General features: G+C 43.6%; 1 pseudogene; it reads left to right on the forward strand.

Annotated features, from left to right (window-relative positions):
* Positions 1-3,090: 3,090 nt before the first annotated feature.
* On the forward strand, positions 3,091-13,829 carry LOC140720571 (uncharacterized; annotated as a pseudogene).
* The last annotated feature ends 7,296 nt before the right edge of the window (positions 13,830-21,125 follow it).

A 21,125-nucleotide genomic window follows, 5' to 3' on the forward strand; every position in this document is an offset into this window, starting at 1 on the left:
TGGGCAATTGACTAACTGGCACGCCCATCATTTTACACAGGAGAAAGGCCATTCACCTGCTCAGACAGTGGGAATGGATTCACTCGGTCATCTCAACTGAAGGTAAGTTCACACTGGGCAAGGCCATTCACCTGTTCTGTGTGTGAGAAAGGATTCAGTCAGTCTTCCCACCTGTGGACACACCAGTCAGTTCACACCACACTGGGCAGAGGCTGTCATCTGCTGAATTTCTGGGAAAGGATTCACTCAGTCATCTGACCTAATGGCTCACCAGCGAGTTCACACTGGGGAAAAGCCGTTCACTTGCTCAGTCTGTGGGAAAGGATTCACTCAGTCATCTACCCTACTGGTACATCAGCGAGTTCACACTGGGGAGAAGCCATTCATCTGCTCAGTCTGTGGGAAGGGATTCACTCATTCATCCCACCTACAGAGTCACCAGCGAGTTCACACTGGGGAGAAGCTGTTCACCTGCTCAGAATGTGGGAAGGGATTCTCACTGGCATCTCACCTACAGAGACACCAATCAGTTCACACTGGAGAGAGGCCGTTCACCTGCTCAGTCTGTGGAAAGGGATTCACTGAGTCATCCAATATACAGAGACATCACCGAGTTTACACTGGGGCGAGACCATTCAACTGCTCAGTCTCTGGGAAAAGATTCACTCAGTCATCCACTCTTCAATGTCATCAGGGAGTTCACACTGGGGAGAAGACGATCACCTGCAAAGAATGTGGGAAGGGAATTAATTGGTTATCCTAACTACAGAGTCATCAGCGAGATCACACTGGAGAGAGGCCATTCATCTGCTCAGAATGTGGGAAAAGATTCACTCAGTCGCCCCAACTACTGGCACACCAGTCAGTTCACAATGGGGAGTGGTCATTGTTATGATTCCCTAGGTTTCGTTTGCCATGGACTGTCATTTTAAGAGAGAGAGAGAGATTAAGAAGGCGAATCAGTCTGACTTGCAGCTTGTTTACATCGCTCTCAGCTTGTTTAGTTTTAACCGAGGACACAGACACTCAGAGTCAGACGGAGATGAAGGAAGAAAAATGGAAGGATCAAAACCAGGGAACTCGTGGCCAAGGGTCACTGATTGCAACTTTCCTATGCCCACAAGGGTGGGTTAATGATCGTTCAGTGTACATCAATTATGTGGATGTCACCTCGTTTGATCCATAGGAGTGGATCTGATTTAGGCTATCCTATGAAGACCACTGATGTGTTAACCCTTGCCTGGGTGTGGTGTGGTAATTCAATTGAAGATGTTACCCCTTGTGACAAGTCACTTTCGGTGATAATTCGTACGTGGATTTGAAACGAAGACGGATAAAATCTACAGCAACTGTTATCTCGTTTTACCACAATGAAACCTGTGGAATTCGACGTAATTGCCTTCTCTCAACATTGACGCTGGATTACAAATATTTCTCTCATCACCTGCTCCATGGTTGAACTGAACTTTTATACTTTGCCATCTCAAGACTCCAAGCTGTGTTTCTCCCGAGCTCAATTGTTTTGGAGTTATATTTACACACATATATATATAACAATATATCTTTTGTTTATCTTGCTTGTTACTATATTATAAGTAGATTCTAATAAAGATAGTTTTAACTTCAAAAAACAGACTCCAGGTGTAGTCTATTGCTGATGGTTCATTTCTAAAGCATTATGATTCATAACAAAATTGGGCCTGCGTCCGAGATATTAACAGTTTTGGGGGCATTGTCATTAATTATTGACTTCATTGAGGAAGTCCCTTTGATTTAAAACTTGCTAAGGTGAAATCGACAATAAGGACGGCACAGATGCAGAGGATAATAGCTGAACATTATGTATCTGAGGGTGTGTTTAAAGTCGAGGAGTTGGAGGTGTTTCCTGAAAGTAAACCTCGTGAGCATGTGCTCCAGTACAAGTGAGAAAAATTAAATATAAAGGCTTCGGAAGGCAGGGGCAGTTTGAGGCTAGGGAGGCAGAAAAACAGATGGGTGAAGCAGAAAGGCAAAGGCTGTTTGAGCTGGAAAAGATAGAGAGATTGCAGCAAAGGGGTCTAGCGTTAGACTCTAGTGATAAGTTTAAGGCCAGTCGGGAAGTTAAATTGGTACCTCCATTTGACGAGGCAGAGGTTGTTATATACTTTCAGCATTTTGAGAAGGTTGCTGAAAGTTTAAAGTTGCCAAAAGATGGTTGGCCTTTTCTCTTACGAAGTGTAATTAAGGGGAAGGCTCAGCAAGCCTATTCTGCTTTGACAGTTGATGAAGCAGCTGATTATGACATAGTGAAACAGTCTGTTCTCAAAGCTTACGAGTTCTTCCCAGAATCATACAGGCAAAAGTTTGGAAATTTGAAGAAATCTGTGAAACAGACTTATATGGAACTTGCTTATGAGAAGTTTGTGTGTTTTGACCGCCGGTGCACATGTAAAAATATAAATGATGATTGTAACAGCTTGAAAGTGTTACTTTTAATTGAAGAATTCAAAAGGTGCATTCCTGATGACATAAAGACCTATTTAGATGAATAGGATGCTGCCACTTTGCAGGAGTCTGATAGAATAGCAAATGAGTTTGTTTTTACTCATAAGGTTAAGATTATCCCGAATAAGAGCTTCCAAAAGAGTAGCAGGGATCACCAGGGTAAACCAGAAATTAAAGCTGGGACTAGTGACAAGAGTAAGGATGAAGGGAAGCAGTTGAAGGAGAAATATTCTGGTCTCACTTGTTACTATTGTAAGAAAGCTGGTTATATTACGGCTAATTGTTCCATCTTAAAGAAGAAAAAGGAGAAGGATTCATTCCCAAATGCCTGTGTTCAGTATGTTGAAGCACCTATCAACCCACAGGGTTCTGTACATTCTGTTTCAGGCTCAGTTAAGGTCTGAGAGGTCTGACCGAGTTAAGAAGGGATTCGATCATTTTATGTCAGATGGGTTTGTATTAGTAAAGGAAGGGTCAACCCCGGTATGAGTGAAAATTCTTCGAGTTACTGGGGCTTCTCAGTCACTTATATTAGACAGCGTTCCAAAGTTTGGTGATGAGACTAACACTGGTGAGGTAAATCTTATTAAAGTTATTGGGGGCGGCATGGTTTCCGTGCCATTGCACAAGGTAACTTTACTGTCAGGGTTGGTTTCAGGACCTGTTAATATCGGAGTATGCTCCAGTTTACCAGAGGAAGATGTTACTTTGCTGTTAGTGAATGACCTGGCAAATGGTAAAGTTGTTCCTGCAGTGCAGTTAACAACTAACCCAACCACTGACGACCCACAGATGGATTTTAACATTTATCCTTCCTGCGCAGGAACTCGAAGTATGGCTAAAATGTCTGCCGATGCAGACGAGTTTATCGCAGAACAGAACCAAGACCCTGAGTTTGAAGTTTTAAAAGAAACAGCTTTCCCAGATGATGAGATTAAGAAAGTGCCAGTAGGGTATTATCACAAGGATGGAGTGATAATGAGGAAGTGGAGGCCACCTGCTATACCAGCGAGTGACGCATGGGCAATTGTTCACCAAGGTGTAGTTCCTAAAGTTTATAGGACTGAAATTTTAACTTTGGCCCACAGTCTGCCCTCAGGTGGCCATTTTGGAGTGAATAAAACTGTAAGGATTATGTAATAATTCTGCTGGCCTAATCTGAGGAAAGATGTTGTGACCTTTTGCAGAACCTGTCACATTGGTCAAGTTGTCGGTAAACCTAATCAGGTCTCCACAGTGCACCACTGCAGTCTATATATAACTGCATTTGGTGAACCCTTTTCAAAATTTATAGTGGATTGTGTTGGCCCATTGCCAAAGACTAAAGCTGGCCATCAGTATCTGCTAACTATTATGTGTACTGCATCCAGATTCCCAGAGGCAATACCTCTCAGAAATATTAAAGCTAAAACTGTGGCGAAGGCTCTTACCAAGTTTTTTTTTACTTTATTTGATTTGCCTATAGAAATCCAGTCTGATCAAGGAAGCAATTTTACATCTAGATTATTCCAACAGGTATTTTATGTCAGTACATCGTCTAAGCAAATTACCTCGTCTGTGTAACATCCAGAATTATGATGGGTTCTAGAAAGATTTCATTCTACCCTCAAAACAATGATTAAGACATAATGTGTTCCACACTGTCTGTCTCTTTCACTCCGTGCCTTGTAAAGGCTTGAAAAATACATCATCGAACGCACGCACGCACACGCCAAAAAAAGACATACTGTGTTGAAAATGGAAAACACTGAGATGAAGGAATATATTTGCTTTTGTTCGCAGTAAGAGAGTTGGTACAGGAATCACTGGGCTTTAGTCCATTTGAATTTGTATTTGGTCATAGAGTGAGGGGAACTTTGACCTTGTTAAAGGAATAGTGAATTGATGGGAATGTGCATGTTAACTTGTTAGACTAAGTTTTGAAGTTCAACAATGAACTACTCCAGGCCTGTAGTCTAGCGAGACAAACCTTAAAGATTTCTCAAAACAAAATGAAGTGTTGGTTTGATAAGTGGGCTTGCGAAAGAAAATACCAGGTGGGGGATAAGGTGCTTACCTTATCTCCAATGCTGACAAATCCACTTCAGGCAAAACTCAATGGACCCTGTGAAATAGTCTCTCAAAATAATATTGAATTATGTTATCAAAACACCCGACTGATGTAATCTAACACAGGTGGTACAGATAAATATAATAAAGCCTTATTTTGACAAGCAGGCACCATCTGTGAGTGTTGTTGGCAAAACATATGAATCTGGCAACCCTGAGAATGAAGCAATTGATTTGTCTGAGACTTTTCACAAGCCAAACATGGTCCCAGTTAGGCTAATGAACTCGGTTGTTCTAGAAAACATTGATAACAAGTTGGCTCATCTGCAGCCAAAGCAACAACAACAGCTGAAGGAATTAATTCTGAAGTTTAAAGATTTATTTCCCGATATTCCCAAGCAAACCACGGTCGCAGAACATGATGTAGATATTGGTTAAACCGAATAAACAACACCCATATCGTATGAACGTAGAAAAGTGTAAACAGGCTGAGCAAGAAATTGAAAATATGCAGGAAAATGGTATTATTAGCCCTTCAGCATCAGATTGGAGTCACCCTGCATTATTGTGCCCAAACCTGATGGTAGTGTTAGATTTTGCACCGACTATAGGAAGCCAAATACAGTAACAAAAACAGATGCCTATTCTATCCCGAGGATAGATGATTGCATCAATAAGGTTGGAAAAGCTGAATTTCTTACAAAGATTGATCTGTTTACAGGGTATTGGTGTGTTCCATTGACAGACAGAGGTAGAAAAAATTCTGCATCTGTGATACCATCTGGGTTGTATGAATACAATGTTTTGCTGTTTGGAATGAAAACTGGTCCAGGAACATTCTGGAAAATGAATGATTCTGTAATTCGAGGGTTAGAACACACAGATGCCTATATTGATGACTTAGTCACAGGGAGTGACACTTGGGAAGAGCATATCTCTGCAGTAGAGAAGCTGTTTGACAGGTTTTCCCAGGCCAGCCTTACAGTTAACTTAGCTAAGAGTGAATTTGGCCATGCCATTCTGACCTGTCTTGGTCAATGCAAGTTGGCTCCTGTTCGGGCAAAAGTCCAGGCAATTTCTTAAATTCCTATTCTGACTGCTAAGAAGGCTCTTAGAAGGTTTCTGGGAATGGATGGATGTTATCGTAAGTTCTGTAAGAACTTTGCTGCTATCGCTCTTCCTCTGACTAACCTGAAGAAGGGTGAAAAGATTGTTTGGACCGAGCCTTGACAGGAGATCTGACAGGAAATCCAGGATTCAGCTACAAAAGACAGGGTGAAGGCCGAGGTCTCTGAGCTCCTTGTGGATACTTCATGCCTTTGTATGGCTACTGCTCCACCCATGACTGCAAGGAACTGCAAAGAACTTTGGAGAGCAGAGAACATCAGAGAAAGAAGCCTCCACTCCATGGACTCTCCCTACACTTCCCCTCCCTCGGAAAAGCAGGCCATATACACAAAAAAACCAAACAACCTGAACATTCTTGCTGCAAACCCGCTCTCACATTGGCGGAGAGATACAAAAGCTTTAAAGTGCGTAACAGCAGGCTGAAGGATGGCTTCCTGTCTGCAGTTATAAGCCAAATGAATGATAAAATGGACTCAAACTCACAATGTAACTCGACGTGACCCTGTAACATATGTCTATCTGTACTGCACTCTCTCGGCAGCCATAATGCTTTGTTAGTTATTTTTTGTTGTATATCAGCTCAATGTACTATCGTAATGTATCGATCTGTGTGGATGGTACATCAGGCAAGATTTTCACTGTAGCTCAGTACGTGATGATAATAAACGAATTCCCCATTTTAACTGTGTGGAATTATTAGACAGACTGAGCTTCTGCTCTGGAACCTCAGAAGGAAACTGAACTGTTGTCATTTCTGTGGAAAGCAAATATCTGGGAAATGCTTCAATCTCACATTACGGTCTGCAGTAACTGGGATCAGGTGACCGGTGGTTGGTCTCCCATATCAATATCAGAATCAGGTTTAATAACACCAGTATATGCCAGGAAATACGTTGTTAATTGTTAATTCTTAACAAAAGAGTTTAACAATTGTGATTTAAAATAAGAATATATATAGCACAAAAGTAGAAAAAATAAAGATGTAATAAACTATTTTAATTGTGTGGAACAATTTGTCTGACTGGGTTGTTGCTTTGGAAATTCTACAGTGAAGCTTAACTGAACTGTACATATTTATGAGAAGCTCAGATAAATACAAATGGCTAAATTCTCACATAAATGGTTCAGACACCCAGAAACATTGGTAGCACTTCAGCACGTCGAAACAGTGTATGAAACATGCGGAAAATATTACAGAAAAAAACATTGTCCACCCACAATGAGAGGACGTGACAGATCCGGATCTCACTGCGTTGTCTGAAGGGGACAAAGGTGAAGCTACACGTACACGTAGAGCAGTGACCCGCAGATGCTGCAGATCTGCAGAAAAACGTGAAGAGTAAACGGGATCAGGTGACGGGTGGAGCGTCTCCCACCTGAACCGGTGACTCTGCTCCTCTCCCCTCACACACTGCCCGACCCATCCGCCGCATTCCCCATATTATTCCATATTTACACCAGATACATGTCAAATTTTCCAGACCATATCTACCCCGATCCCTTTCCCTCCACCCCCAGGTCACAGAGTAAAGGGCTCGATTCCCATCCCGGTCCGACACATTATTCAAGCCCAAACAGGAAGTGTTCACGTTTCATTTAAATCAGTTCTGTGTTTACAAACACTAATTTCTATTCACATTCCTCCTTGCTCACTGGACAGGAACACTGAAACATCAAGTGAGAAACAGCAGGAGGTCGCCATTCGGCCCCTCTAACCATCAACAAGATGGCGGCTGCTCCCCCATCTCAGCCACGTTTCTGTCCGATCCTCATTTCCTCGATCATTCGGTCTCCACACATCTGCCGGCCTCTTTTCTACGTGAGGATGATCACTGAGTCTTCACCGCCCTCTGTAGAGGGGATTTACAGATATTCACCACCCTCGGAATGGAGACTTTTCCCCTCATCACAGTCCCGGACAGTCCACCCCCTTTTTCAGAGACTGGGATCCCTGGTTCAACCAGTAATGATGTTGTGCATTTCAATGTGTTCACCTCTGAGTCCCCGATTCTCTAAATGACATTTAGAGTTATCACATTTGATCTTTCTTCAAGTAATGACCCCACCACTCCAGGGATCAGTCAGGTGAATATTCATTGCACTCTCTATAACAAATACTCTCTAACCTCTTTTTTCATCCTCTATGGAATTAATTTCCATTTTCTGCAGCCCCGTGTTGCCCCAACTACTCACCTCCCACCCTTGTCACTATTTCCAACTTCCCACCTCCCCCTCACCTGGATCCACCTCTCACTCCCCAGCTCTTGCCCCATCCCCACCCCTCACCTCTTTTCTCTGACTATTTCCCGACCACACTCAGTCCAGAGGGAGGGTCTAGGCCCGAAATGTTGACGGTCCATTTCCCTCCACAGATGCTGCCCGACCCACTGAGTTCCTCCGGCAGTTTGGACTTTGGTCTGTGTAACCCTTGATAGTATGCGGAGAGGGATTTTACGCCATATTGCAGGGTTATGGTTAGGGTTATTGGACTTTTCGGTGAGACAACAACATTAATCACGGGTTTCATCACTGAATCCAGTGTTGTGAGATGTAAAGTCCCCTGTTATGTGTCCGGCTGTGCCGTGTTGTTGGTGGAGTGGGCAGCGTGGTGTTTGTCTGGATTCGGGTCACAGCACCAGAATTGACAGCGGGGTCCACACACAGTGTATTACTCAACAGAAAACCACTCGTCCCTGCAGTCTTTGTCTCCTGGTAAATTCATCACCCTGACAGTGTGGACCATAGATACCCTTTCCTCTCAGAGTCAGGGGATCATTCAGACAGCTGATCGTCTAGATTTATTGGTCATTAAAGTCCGCCCAGATTCGTTTGGACGGATTTGATGTGGAGTTCGGGCTGTCACAGTGAAAGGGCCGGACGGCCGAACTCTCTCCGTTGTCCGAACATCTTTCCAGGTGAGGCGACACCTCACCTGTCAATCTTCTGGGTTCGCCTGTTGTGTCCGCTGCTCCCGATGTGGCCGCCTCTACACTGGTGACATCGGCTCCTCCGCAGTTGTGCGGGGTAGGGGTATTTTTTAACGGGTGTCGATATTTTTCTTCCCTTTTGTGAGGGAGGGGTGGGTTTTGGTGGTAGATGATCGGGATGCCGTCCTTTTTGATGCGGGGGTTGGGGAGGGAGTTTCATTTTTTTTTCTCTGTGAACGACTTTCATGTTTTCTTTGTTTTGTGGTTCTCTGGAGAAGAAGAAAACTCAGCGTTATTTATGAATTCCTGCTTTGATAATAAATTAACCTTTGAACTATCCACTCCGAGCGGGACTTACTCAGTTAGTCACTCAGACAGGAACAGTCTGTGAATGCTCCCAACCAGTTCACCAATTCCCCTTACTCCACAGATATATCTGTCCAGATACTCCCCACACAAGACAGGCTGGAGCCAAAAATATTTTCTACATGACAGACCCTAAAGACAAATTACAAAATAGTCATAATGGCTTACACACAGAGAACAGACAGAAGCTGTCCTATCAGTACACATGAGTGCACAAGGAGATAAGCATCCTGAAACCCTAGCTAGCTACCCTGAAGAAGAAATATGGTTCAGCACGTCTTAGCACATTGGTTGATCATCAGAAGTTTCTTTCAGAAAAACATACTGCTATTTTTTAATGTAGTGTTAACCCTTTTGCATACGTTATCATTCCCTCCTTTAGATTATTACATGATCAACAAAGCAGTAACTTTTTACAGAGAAAGCAACCAAGTACAGCATTGACTTCTCAGAGGGTAAAAACGGCATACGTCCGTACTTATAACAATGATATGTACAACCATTTGGAGATAATGCAATATCATGCCCCACATATTACCGACAGGTCTTCGAAGATCACCATTTCGACCCTTCGGTGAACCCGTGTAAATCCTGCCCTACTCTCTTGATGCTGCCAGTCTCCTTGGCAGTGTGCTCGGAGAGGGATGTAACGTTAGTAGACCATTCAGGGATATAGGTGCAGCATTCTGTGTCAGTAATAGCACAGGTTCCCCCTTTCTCAGCTGGGATAAAATCTAAAGCCGTACAATTCTGTACGACTATTTGCCGGATTGCAATCATTTCAGTGGATATTTCTGTTACCTGGGCCTTTGTTTCTGTCAGGGTCCCTGCAGTATTGTGGCCAGCTCCTCAAGTGCTTATAGCCAAATTGATTATCTCTCGTGAATTACTGGCTACTCCATAGGAGAGAAAAGCGATCATCCAAAATCGCTCAGTCTCAGTTATTCCTCTCGGCTGATCGGTTCTGGCCAGGATGCATGTTTCCCAGTATAGGAAGTTCCGTTTGGTGGGGGCCTGAGAAACATCCCTCAAAACACCGACAGCCACAGTCATCTCTGACTGGACCACAGTTCCTCACTCTCTTCCCCAGGTGTTATTTGAGGAAGCCCAGGCTGAGAGTTCCTCACTCTGGTTGATCAGGATTACAGACATTGGAATCATAGTTTTACCCAGCAGGTCCCTGGTTCTACCTGTTTGGCAAGGTGTGACAGAGAGACAGGAAGGTGTTAACATGGGGGCTTCCGGAAAGACATAAACACAAACACCTCTGTTACATTCCCGTAACGGTTTAAATGAACCAGCAGCAATAGACCACACCTGGAGTGTGCTTTTGAAGTTAAAACCACTGGCTTTATTCGTATCTACTTATAATATAACAAATTAAGCAAAATAATCAAAAGCTAAAAGTGTTATGAGGACACATATGTGTAAATATAACTCCCAAGTCACTGAGCACAGGAAATACCAAGCTTAAAGTCTTGAGATGGTAAAGTATGACATTCAGTTCATCCACGGAATCAATGACGAGAGAGAGATAGTTGTAATCCAAGGTGAATGTCAAGAGAAGGCAATTACGTTGAATTCCACAAATTCCACAGTGGTAAAACAGGATAACAGTCGCTGCAGGTCTTATCCGTTGTTGTTCTAAATCCACATACGAATTATCTCCAAAAGTAGCTTATCACAGGAGTACTGTCTTCAGAAGGAACTACCACCCAAGCAAGGGTTAACACACAGGTAGATTCCGCAAGGTACTCCCAATCCAGACCCAACACACAAAGTATTACCGACAGTGATTTCCACAGAATATCCCTTTTCACTAGTGTTTACTACATAACACACCCGAATTCACCTAAGGGTTAACAAAAGTGGTAGCCACGGGATACTCCAACAAAATCCGCATATGGATTATACGAATTATCACTAACAGTGATTGTTCACACGCGTACCTCTTCAAGTGAATTACCACACCCAGGCAAGGGTTAGCACAAGTGGTCCTCACAGGATACTCCCAAACCAACAGATCCACTCCAATGGATCAAACAAAGTGACAATCACACATTCGGTATACGCTGGATCAATAGTCAACCCACCCTTGTGGGCATAGGAGACTCCAAACAGTGGCCTTTGGCCTCTAGGAACCTTTGTTTCGAACTTTCCATCTTCTTTCTTTCTCCCTGGCTGACTGTGTTTGTGACTGTCCTTGCTTAAATAAAACAAACTGTGAGCTATGTAAACACAAGCTGCAAGCAAGTGTAAACACGCTGCATCGTCAAATAGTTCCTCCCCTCTATACACAGGAATTTAGTAGGAGAATTTTGAATTTAGTTTTTTCTCCCCGTATTGCCTTTTTAGTTATCTTCTGTTGCTCTTTAAAGGTTTCCCAATCCTCTGCCTTCCCTCTCATCTTTGCTATGTTATACATCTTCTCTTTTATTTTTATACTGTCCTTGACTTCCCTTGTCAGCCACCGTCGCCCCCTACTCCCCTTAGCTGGCTTTTACCACTGAAATGGTGTGGGACTACAACCAGAGGCCATGGGTTAAGGGTGAAAGGTGAACATGAGGGGAAGCTTCTTCACACAGACAGTCATCCGGGTGTGGAATGAGCAGCCAGCACAAGTGGTGCATGCGAGCTCGATTTCAACATTTCAGAGGTTCGTGTAGGTACCTGCATGGTAGGGATGTGGGAGTGGGCAGTTTAATTAGTTCAGCACAAACCAGATGGCCCAAATGGCCTGTTTCTGTATTGTAATTTTCCACAAGAACCTGAAGTAACGCTAATATTCACTCTAAGTCCTTTTAACAGCTGTGCAGACCAACCATTCACCTCAGCAGGGATTTTTTATATGGCGTTAAAATTGTGGAACTTTAAGTTAATAATACGTGACAGAAAATCCCAGATGCACGTCAGGAAAGACTATTTGCATGAGAGTGTTTCAGTTACTGTCGGGCCAGGCACCCATGCTGCTCAGAAGGAAGATGGAATAATACCAATGGAGAGAGTCAAACTGAGCCAGGAGACGGCAGAAATGCCCCATTCTTATAGAGACAGGAAGAGCATCAGGGAACTGATGGTCATTCCAGATACCAGCACTCTGCCCAGTCAGGAGATGATTTCTCTGTCCAACTTGGTTTCAACCTCATTGTAACAGTAAGGAACAGCCAGATCAAAACTTGGCGACTCCAATAATCTCATCTGAAATGTTGTCCTACAGCCATTGATCGACTTTGTAAATCATTTCACAGGTTAAAACGAGAAGGAATTTGTCTCCAGGAATCTCAAACACAGCACGCAAATTTTTCTGTCTCTGACCAGATATTTAAGAAGTGGAGCGAAGGATTCAATCGAACATCGTTCCTACTCAGACTTTGGGGAGGGATTTATTCGGTCATCTGACCAACTGGCACGCCCGTCATTTTACACAGGAGAAAGGCCGTTCACCTGCTCAGACAGTGGGAATAGATTCACTCGGTCATCTCAACTGAAGGTACATCAGCAAGTTCACACTGGGCAAGGCCATTCACCTGTTCTCTGTGTGAGAAAGGATTCAATTGGTCTCCCCACCTCTGGACACACCAGTCAGTTCACACCAGACAGAGGGTGGTGATCTGCTGAATTTGTGGGAAAGGATTCACTCAATCATCCGACGTAATGGCACACCAGCGAGTTCACACTGGGGAGGGGCCATTCACCTGCTCAGAATGTGCGAAACGGTTCACTCGGTCATCCGACCTACAGAGACACCATCGAATTCACACTGGGGAGAAGCCCTTCCTTTGTTCAGAATGTGGGAAGCGATTCACTCGATCTTCCACCCTACAGGTACATCAGCGAGTTCACACCGGGGAGAAGCCATTCACTTGCTCAGTCTGTGGGGAGAGATTCACTCAGTCATCCACCCTACAGAGACATCAGCGAGTTCACACCGGGGAGAAGCCATTCACCTGCTCAGTCTGTGGGAAGGGATTCACTCAGTCACACCACCTACAGATACATCAGCGAGTTCACACTGGGGAGAAGCCGTTCAGCTGCTCAGTCTGTGGGAAGGGATTCACTCAGTCATCCCACCTACAGAGTCATCAGCGAGTTCACACCGGGGAGACGCCATTCACCTGCTCAGTCTGTGGAAAGGGATTCACTCAGTCATCCAACCTACAGAGTCATCAGCGAGTTCACACCGGGGAGAAGCCATTCACCTGCTCAGTCTGTGGGAAGGGATTCACTCAGTCATCCCACCTACAGAGTCATCAGCGAGTTCACACCGGGGAGAAGCCATTCACCTGCTCAGTCTGTGGGAAGGGATTCACTCAGTCATCCCACCTACAGAGTCATCAGCGAGTTCACATTGGGGAGAAGCCGTTCACCTGCTCAGTCTGTGGGAAGGGATTCACTCAGTCATCCCACCTACAGAGTCATCAGCGAGTTCACACCGGGGAGACGCCATTCACCTGCTCAGTCTGTGGAAAGGGATTCACTCAGTCATCCAACCTACAGAGTCATCAGCGAGTTCACACCGGGGAGAAGCCATTCACCTGCTCAGTCTGTGGGAAGGGATTCACTCAGTCATCCCACCTACAGAGTCATCAGCGAGTTCACACCGGGGAGAAGCCATTCACCTGCTCAGTCTGTGGGAAGGGATTCACTCAGTCATCCCACCTACAGAGTCATCAGCGAGTTCACATTGGGGAGAAGCCGTTCACCTGCTCAGAATGAGGGAAGCGATTCACTCGGTCAGCCAAACTACAGAGACACCAGCGAACTCACACTGGGGAAAGGCCGTTCACCTGCTCAGAATGTGGGAAAGAATTCACTCAGTCATCTCTAGTACTGGCACATCAATCAGTTCACAATGGGAAGTTGCCGTTGTTATGAATCCCTATGTTTCGTTTGAAGTGGACTGTCATTTTAAGTGAGAAAAATTAAAAAGTTAAATCAGTTTGACTTGCAGCTTGTTTACATCGCTCGCAGCTTGTTTAGTTTTAACCGAGGACACAGACACTCAGAGTCAGACGTAGACGAAGGAGGAAAAATGGAAGGATCGAAACCAGGGAACTCGTGGCCAAGGGTCACTGATTGCAACTTTCCTATGCCCACAAGGGTGGGTTAATTATCAATTCAGCGTACTCAAATGTGTGGTTGTCACCTCGTTTGATCCGTAGGAGTGGATCTGATTTGGGGTATCCTGTGAAGACCACTGATGTGTTAACTCTTGCCTGGGTGTGGTGGGGTAATTCACTTGAAGACGATACCCCTTGTGACAAGTCACTTTCCCCGGTAATTCGTATGTGGATTTGGAATGATGACGGATAAAATCTACAGCAACTGTTGTCTCGTTTTACCACCATGAAACCTGTGGAATTCGACATAATTGCCTTCTCTCAACATTTACGCTGGATTACAAATATCTCTCTCATCACCTATTCCGTGGTTGAACTGAACTTTCATACTTTGCCATCTCAAGACTCCAAGCCTTGTTTCCCCCGAGCTCAATAGTCTGGGCGTTATATTTACACACATATATACACATAACACATTTGTTTATCTTGTTTAAGTTACTATATTATAAGTAGATTTTAATAAAGATGATTTTAACATCAAAAACTGACTCCGGGTGTAGCCTATTGCTGGTGTTCGTTTCTAAAGCGTTACAATTCATAACAAAATGTGGGCCTGCATCCGGGATATGAACAGATTTGGGGGCGTAGTCATTAATTATCGATTTAATTGGGGAAATTCCTTTTGATTTATTTGTGTGTGGAAAATCAGCATCGATGGATGTTGATAGATGTCAGTAAGCGCCAACCTCTGAGGTATTAGAGCACATCAGAAGGGTTGAGTTGTTGAGTATTACTAAAAGGTTAAAATTTGCTAAGGGGAAATCGACAATGAGGAGGGCACAGATGCAGAGTGTAATAGCTGAACATTATGTATCTGAGGGTGTGTTTAAAGTGGAGGAGTTGGAGGTGTTCCCTGAAAGTAAACCTAGTGAGCTTGAGCTCCAGTACAAGTGAAAAAAATTAAATGCGGAGGCTGCGGAAAGTCAGAGGCAGTTTGAGGCTAGAGAGGCAGAAAAACAGAGGGAGGAAGCAGAAAGGCAGAGTCTGTTCGAGCTGGAAATGATAGAGAGATTGCAGAAAATGGGTCGAGTGTTAGACTCTGGTGATAAGTTTAAGGCCAGTCGGGAAGTTAAATTGGTACCTCCGTTTGACGATGCAGAGGTTGATAAATACTTTCAGCATTTTGAGAAGGTTGTTTAAAGTGGCCAGAAGAGGGTTGGCCTATTCTCTTACAAAGTGTAATTAAGGGGAAGGCTCAGCAAGCCTATTCTGCTTTGACAGTTGATGAAGCAGCTGATTATGACCTTGTGAAACAGTCTGTGCTCAAAGCTTACGAGTTCTTCCCAGAATCATACAGGCAAATTTTAGAAATTAGAGGAAGTCTGTGAACCAAATTTATATGGAACTTGCTTATGTCAAGTTTGTGTGCTTTGACCGCTGGTGCACATATAAAAATATAAATGATGATTTTAACAGCTTGAAAGGGTTGGTTTTAATTGAAGAATTCAGAGGGTGCGTGCCTGATGACATAAAGAGATATTTAGATGAAAAAGATGCTGCCACTTTGCAGGAATCTGCTGGATTAACAGATGAGTTTGCTTTAACTCATAAGGTTAAGTTTACCTTGAATAAGAGCTTCCAAGAGAGTAGCACGGATCACCAGGGAAAACCAGAAATTAAAGCTGGGACTAGTGACAAGAGTAAGGATGAAGGGAAGCAGTTGAAGGAGAAATATGCCGGTCTTACTTATTACTATTGTAAGAAAGTTGGTCATATGATGGTTAATTGTTGCCTCCTGGGGATGAAAAAGGAAAAGGAGGCAGTCCCGAATGTCTGTGATCAGTCGGTTGAAGCACCTATAAACCCACAGGGTTCTGAACATTGTGTTGAGGTTCAGATAAGGATTTGAGAGGTCTGACCCAGTATCATTTTATGTCAGACGGGATTGTATTATTAAAGGAACGGTCAACCCCGGTACCACTGAAAATTGTTTGAGATACTGGGGCTTCTCAGTCACTTATATTAGACAGCGTTCCAAAGTCTGGTGATGAGACTGAAACCGGTAAGGTAAATCTTATTAAAGGCATTGGGGGCGGTGTGGTTTCTGTTCCATTATACAAGGTAACTTTACAGACAGGGTTGGTTTCGGGACCTGTTGAGATCGGATTATGATCCAGTTTACCGGTGGAAGATGTTACATTACTGTCAGGGAATGACCTGGCAGATAAAGTTGTTCCTGCAGTGTAGTTGACAACTAAGCGAACCACTGATGACCCACAGATGGATTTTAACATTTATCCTTCCTGCCCAGTAACTCGAAGTATGGCTAAAAAGTCTGCCGACGCAGACAGTTCTGTGCAGCATGATTCTGATACCCATGATAGCCAAAATCGGGATTCAGGTTATGATGACTTGTCAGGAATTTTTCTGCCTTCATTGTTTCAAAAGGATTCAGGTAGTAATTCTGACCAGAAAGATATATCTCTGTCTAGGAAGGAGTTTATAGCAGAACAGAACTGAGAACCTGAGAGTGAAGCTTCATAAAAACAGCACTCTGAGATGATTAGATTAAGAAAGTGCCAGTAGGGTATTATCTCATGGATGGAGTGATAATGAGGAAGTGGAGGCCACCAGCTATACCAGCGAGTGAGGAATGGGCAATTGTTCACCAAATTGTATTTCCTAAAGTTTATAGGGCTCATATTTTAATTTTGCCCCACAGTATGCCCTTGGGTGGCCATTTCAGAGTGAATATAACTGTGAACAGGTTTATGAAATAATTTTACTGGCCTAATTTGAGGAAAGCTGTGACCTTTTGCAAACCTGTCACACTTGTCCAGTTGTGGGTAAACCCCAACAGGTCACCCCAGTGGCCTCACTGTGGTCTATACCTGCATTTGGTGAACCCTTTTCTAAAGTTATAGGGGATTATGTTGGTCCATTGCCAAAGCCTAAAGCTGGCCATCAGGATCTGCTAACTACAAAGTATTATGTATACTGCATCCAGATTCCCAGAGCAATACCTCTCAGTAATATTAAAGCTAAAACTGCGGCGAAGGCTCTTACCAAATTGTTTTTCTACTTTTTCTGGATTGCCTAAATAAATCCAGTCTGATCAAGAAAGTAATTTTACACCTGGATTATTTCAGTAGGTAGTTTATGAACTAGGAGCTGAACAAATAACGTCATCTGCGTACCATCTGGAATCACACTCAAAACAATGATTAAGAAATACTGTGTTGAAAATGGAAAGACTGGAACGAAGGAATATATTTGCTTTTGTTCTCAGTAAGAGAGTCAGTACAGAATCACTGGGCTTTAGTCCATTTGAACTTGTATTTGGTTGTAGACTGAGGAGACCTTTGACCTTGTTAAAGGAACAGTGGATTGATGAGGATGTGCATGTTAACTTGTTAGACTATGTTTTGAAGTTCAAAAATAAACTACACCAAGCGTGTAGTCCAGTGAGACAAAACTTCAAGATTTCTCAAAACAAAATGAAATGTTGGTTTGATAAACGGGCTTGCGAAAGAAAATACCAGGTGGGGGATATCTTATCTTATCTTATTTTATCTCCAATATTGACGAATCTATTCCACGTGAAATTCAACGAACCGTATGAAATAGGCTCTCAAATTAATGTTGTGAATTATGTTATTAAAACGCCCGACTGACGTAAACTAACACAGGTGGTACAGATAAATATAATAAAGCCTTATTTTGACAAACAGGCACCATCTGTGAGTGTTGTTGTCAAAACATATGAATCTGTTAACCCTGAGAATGAAGCAATTGACTCGTCTGAGACTTTTCACAAGCCAAACATGGTCCCAGTTAGACTAATGAACTCCGTTGTTCCAGAAAACATTGATAACAGGTTGGCTCATCTGCAGCCAAAGCAACAACAACAGCTGAAGGAATTAATTCTGAAGTTTAAGGATTTATTTCCCGATGTTCCCAAGCAAACCACGGTCACAGTACATGATGTAGATATTGTTCAAGCCAAACCGATTAAACAATACCCATATTGCATGAACGTAGAAAAGTGTAAATTGGCAGAGCAAGAAATTAAAAATATGCTGGCAAATGGTATTATTAGTCATTCAGCATCAGATTGGAGCTCACCCTGCATCATTGTGCACAAACCTGATGGTAGTGTTAGATTTTGCACTGATTATAGGAAGGTAAATGCAGCAACAAAAACAGATGCCTATCCTATCCCTAGGGTGGATGATTGCATCGATAAAGTTGGAAAAGCTAAATTTCCAACAAAGATTGATCTGTTGAAAGGGTTTTGGTGTGTTCCATTGATGGAGAGAGGTAGAGAAATTTCTGCGTTTGTGAGACCTTCTGAGTCGTATGAATACAATGTTTTGCCTTTTGGAATGAAAAAAAAAATGGTCCAGGATCATTCCAGAGAACGTTTGATTCTGTAATTCGAGGGTTAGAACACACAGTTGCCTGTATTGATGACTTAGTCACAGGGAGTGACACTTGGGAAGAGCATATCTCTGCAGTAGAGAAGCTGTTTGACAGGCTTTCCCAGGTCAGCCTTACATTTAGCTAAGAGTGAATTTTGCCATGCCACTGTGACTTATCTTGGCTATGTTGTAGGTCAAAGCAAGTTGGCTCCTGTTCAGGCAAAAGTCCAGGCAATTTCTGAAGTTCCTGTTTCGACTGGTAAGAAGGCTCTTAGAAGGTTTCTGGGAATGGTTGGATAAAGTTCACCAATAAATTTACTGATATCGCTCTTCCTCTGACTAATCTCCTGAGCAAAAATATTTTTTTTTGGGGGGAGGGGATGTGTTATGAATCCCTAGGTTTCATTTGCTGTGAACTGTCACTTTAAGAGAGTGCCTGAGTGAGGTGGGGACTAACAATGATGTCAGCCACTGACTTTCTCAGCTCATTTTTTATTTTTACAGAGAGAAAGAGAGATCAAGGAGGCGGGACTGTCTGACTTGCAGCTTGTTTACATTACTTGCAGTTTGTTTCGTTTTAAGCGAGGACACAGACACTCACAGTCAGAAGGACGCAAAGAAAGAGAACAAAAGGATTTAGACAAGGAAACTAATGGCCAAGGGTCATTGTTTAGAACTCTCCTGTGCCCACAAGGGTGGTTTGATTATCGATCCAGTGCACATCGGAAGTGTACCTGTCACCTCGAATAATCCACAGAAGTGGGTTTTGTTTGAGCAATCCTGTGGAGAGCACTTATGAGTTATCCCTTGCCTGGGTATGTGGTCTGGCGATTCACTTGAAGACGATATCCCTAAAAGCAAACACGAGGATATCTGCAGATGCTGGAAATTCAAACAACAGCACACACAAAATGCTGGTGGAACACAGCAGGCCAGGCAGCATCTATAGGGAGAAGCGCTGTCGACGTATCGGGCCGAGACCCTTCGTCAGGACTAACCGAAAGTAAGATTGTAAGAGATTTGAAAGTAGTGGGGGGAGGAGAAAATGCGAAATGATAGGAGAAGACCGGAGGTGGTGGGATGAAGCTAAGAGCTGGAAAAGTGATTGGCGAAAATGATACAGAGCTGAAGAGAAAGGATCATGGGACGGGAGGCCTTGGGAGAAAGAAAGGAGAGGGAGGAGATGGTGAACAGGTAAACAACTATATATGTCAGGGATGGGGTAAGAAGGGGAGGAGGGCATTAACGGAAGGTAGACATTTTAATTACACGTCCCATTCCCATTCTGATATGTCTATACATGGCCTCCTCTATTGTCAAAATGTTCATGCCATCAAGTTGGAGGAACAACACCTTATATACCGACTGGGTATCATCCAACCTGATGGCACGAACATTGACTTCTCTAACTTCCGTTAATGCCCCTACTCCCCCATCCCTGACATATTTAGTTGTTTGCATGTTCTCCATCTCCCTCTGGTGTCCCACCCCCCTTTCTTTCTTCCGAGGCCTCCCGTCCCATGATCTTTTCCCTTCTCCAGCTCTGTATCACTTTCGCCAATCACCTTCCCAGCTCTTAGCTTCACCCCACCTCCTCCGGTCTTCTCCTATCATTTCGCATTTCCCCCTCCCCCCCACTACTTTCAACTCTGTTACCATCTTTCCTTTCGGTTAGTCCTGACAAAGGGTCTAAGCCCGAAACGTCGAGAGCGCTTCTCCCTATAGATGCTGCCAGGCCTGCTGTGTTCCACCAGTATTTTGTGTGTGTTGTTGATCCCTGTGACAAGTCACTTTCGGTGATAATTATTATGTGGATTTGGAACGGCGACGGATAAAACCTGCGATGACTGTTATCTCATTTTACCACCGTGGACCCTATGGAATTCGACGTAATTGCCTTCTCTCTGCATTTGCCCTGGATTACAATTATCTCTCTCCCATCCCTTATTCCGTGAATGAACTACACTTTCATACTTTACCACCTCAAAACTCTAAACCTTGTTCCCCCGACCCCCCCCCCCCCCAACCCACCACCGAGCTCAATAGTTTGGGAGGTATATTTACACATACATATACACACATATCTTGCTTAAGTTACTATATTGTAAGTAGATACTAATGAAGATAGTGGTTTTAACATGAAAAACGTGCTCGTCAGAGTAGAAATAGGAGGATATTTCAGATGAATACGTGGCTTGAAAAATGGTGCAAGGGGGAGGGATTCAAATTTCTGGGGCATTGTAACCAGTTCTGGGGGAGGTGGGACCGGTATGTCTGCACCTGGGCTGGACTGGAACCAATGTCTTAAGGGTAGCGTTTGCTACTGCAGTTCAGGAGGATTTAAACTAATGTGGCAGGGGGATGGGAACAAGTGCAGAGAGACAGAGGGGTGTAAAATGAGGGTAGAAGCAAAAAGTAGTAAAGTGAAAAGTAAAAGTGGCAGGCAGGGAAATCCAGGGCAAAAAGCAAAAAGAGCCACTTTTCAACATAATTGTAAAAGGGCTAAGAGTGTTGTGACAACAAGCCTGAAGGCTTTGTGTGTCAATGTGAGGAGCATTCGTAACAAGGTGGATGAATTGAATGTGCAGATAGTTATTAATGAATATGATATTGTTGGGATCAGAGACATGGCTCCAGGGTGACCAAGGATGGGAGCACAACATCCAGGGATATTCAATATTCAGGAGGGA

The sequence above is a fragment of the Hemitrygon akajei genome, unplaced genomic scaffold (assembly GCF_048418815.1).
Source record: "Hemitrygon akajei unplaced genomic scaffold, sHemAka1.3 Scf000045, whole genome shotgun sequence".
NCBI classification, from domain to species: domain Eukaryota; kingdom Metazoa; phylum Chordata; class Chondrichthyes; order Myliobatiformes; family Dasyatidae; genus Hemitrygon; species Hemitrygon akajei.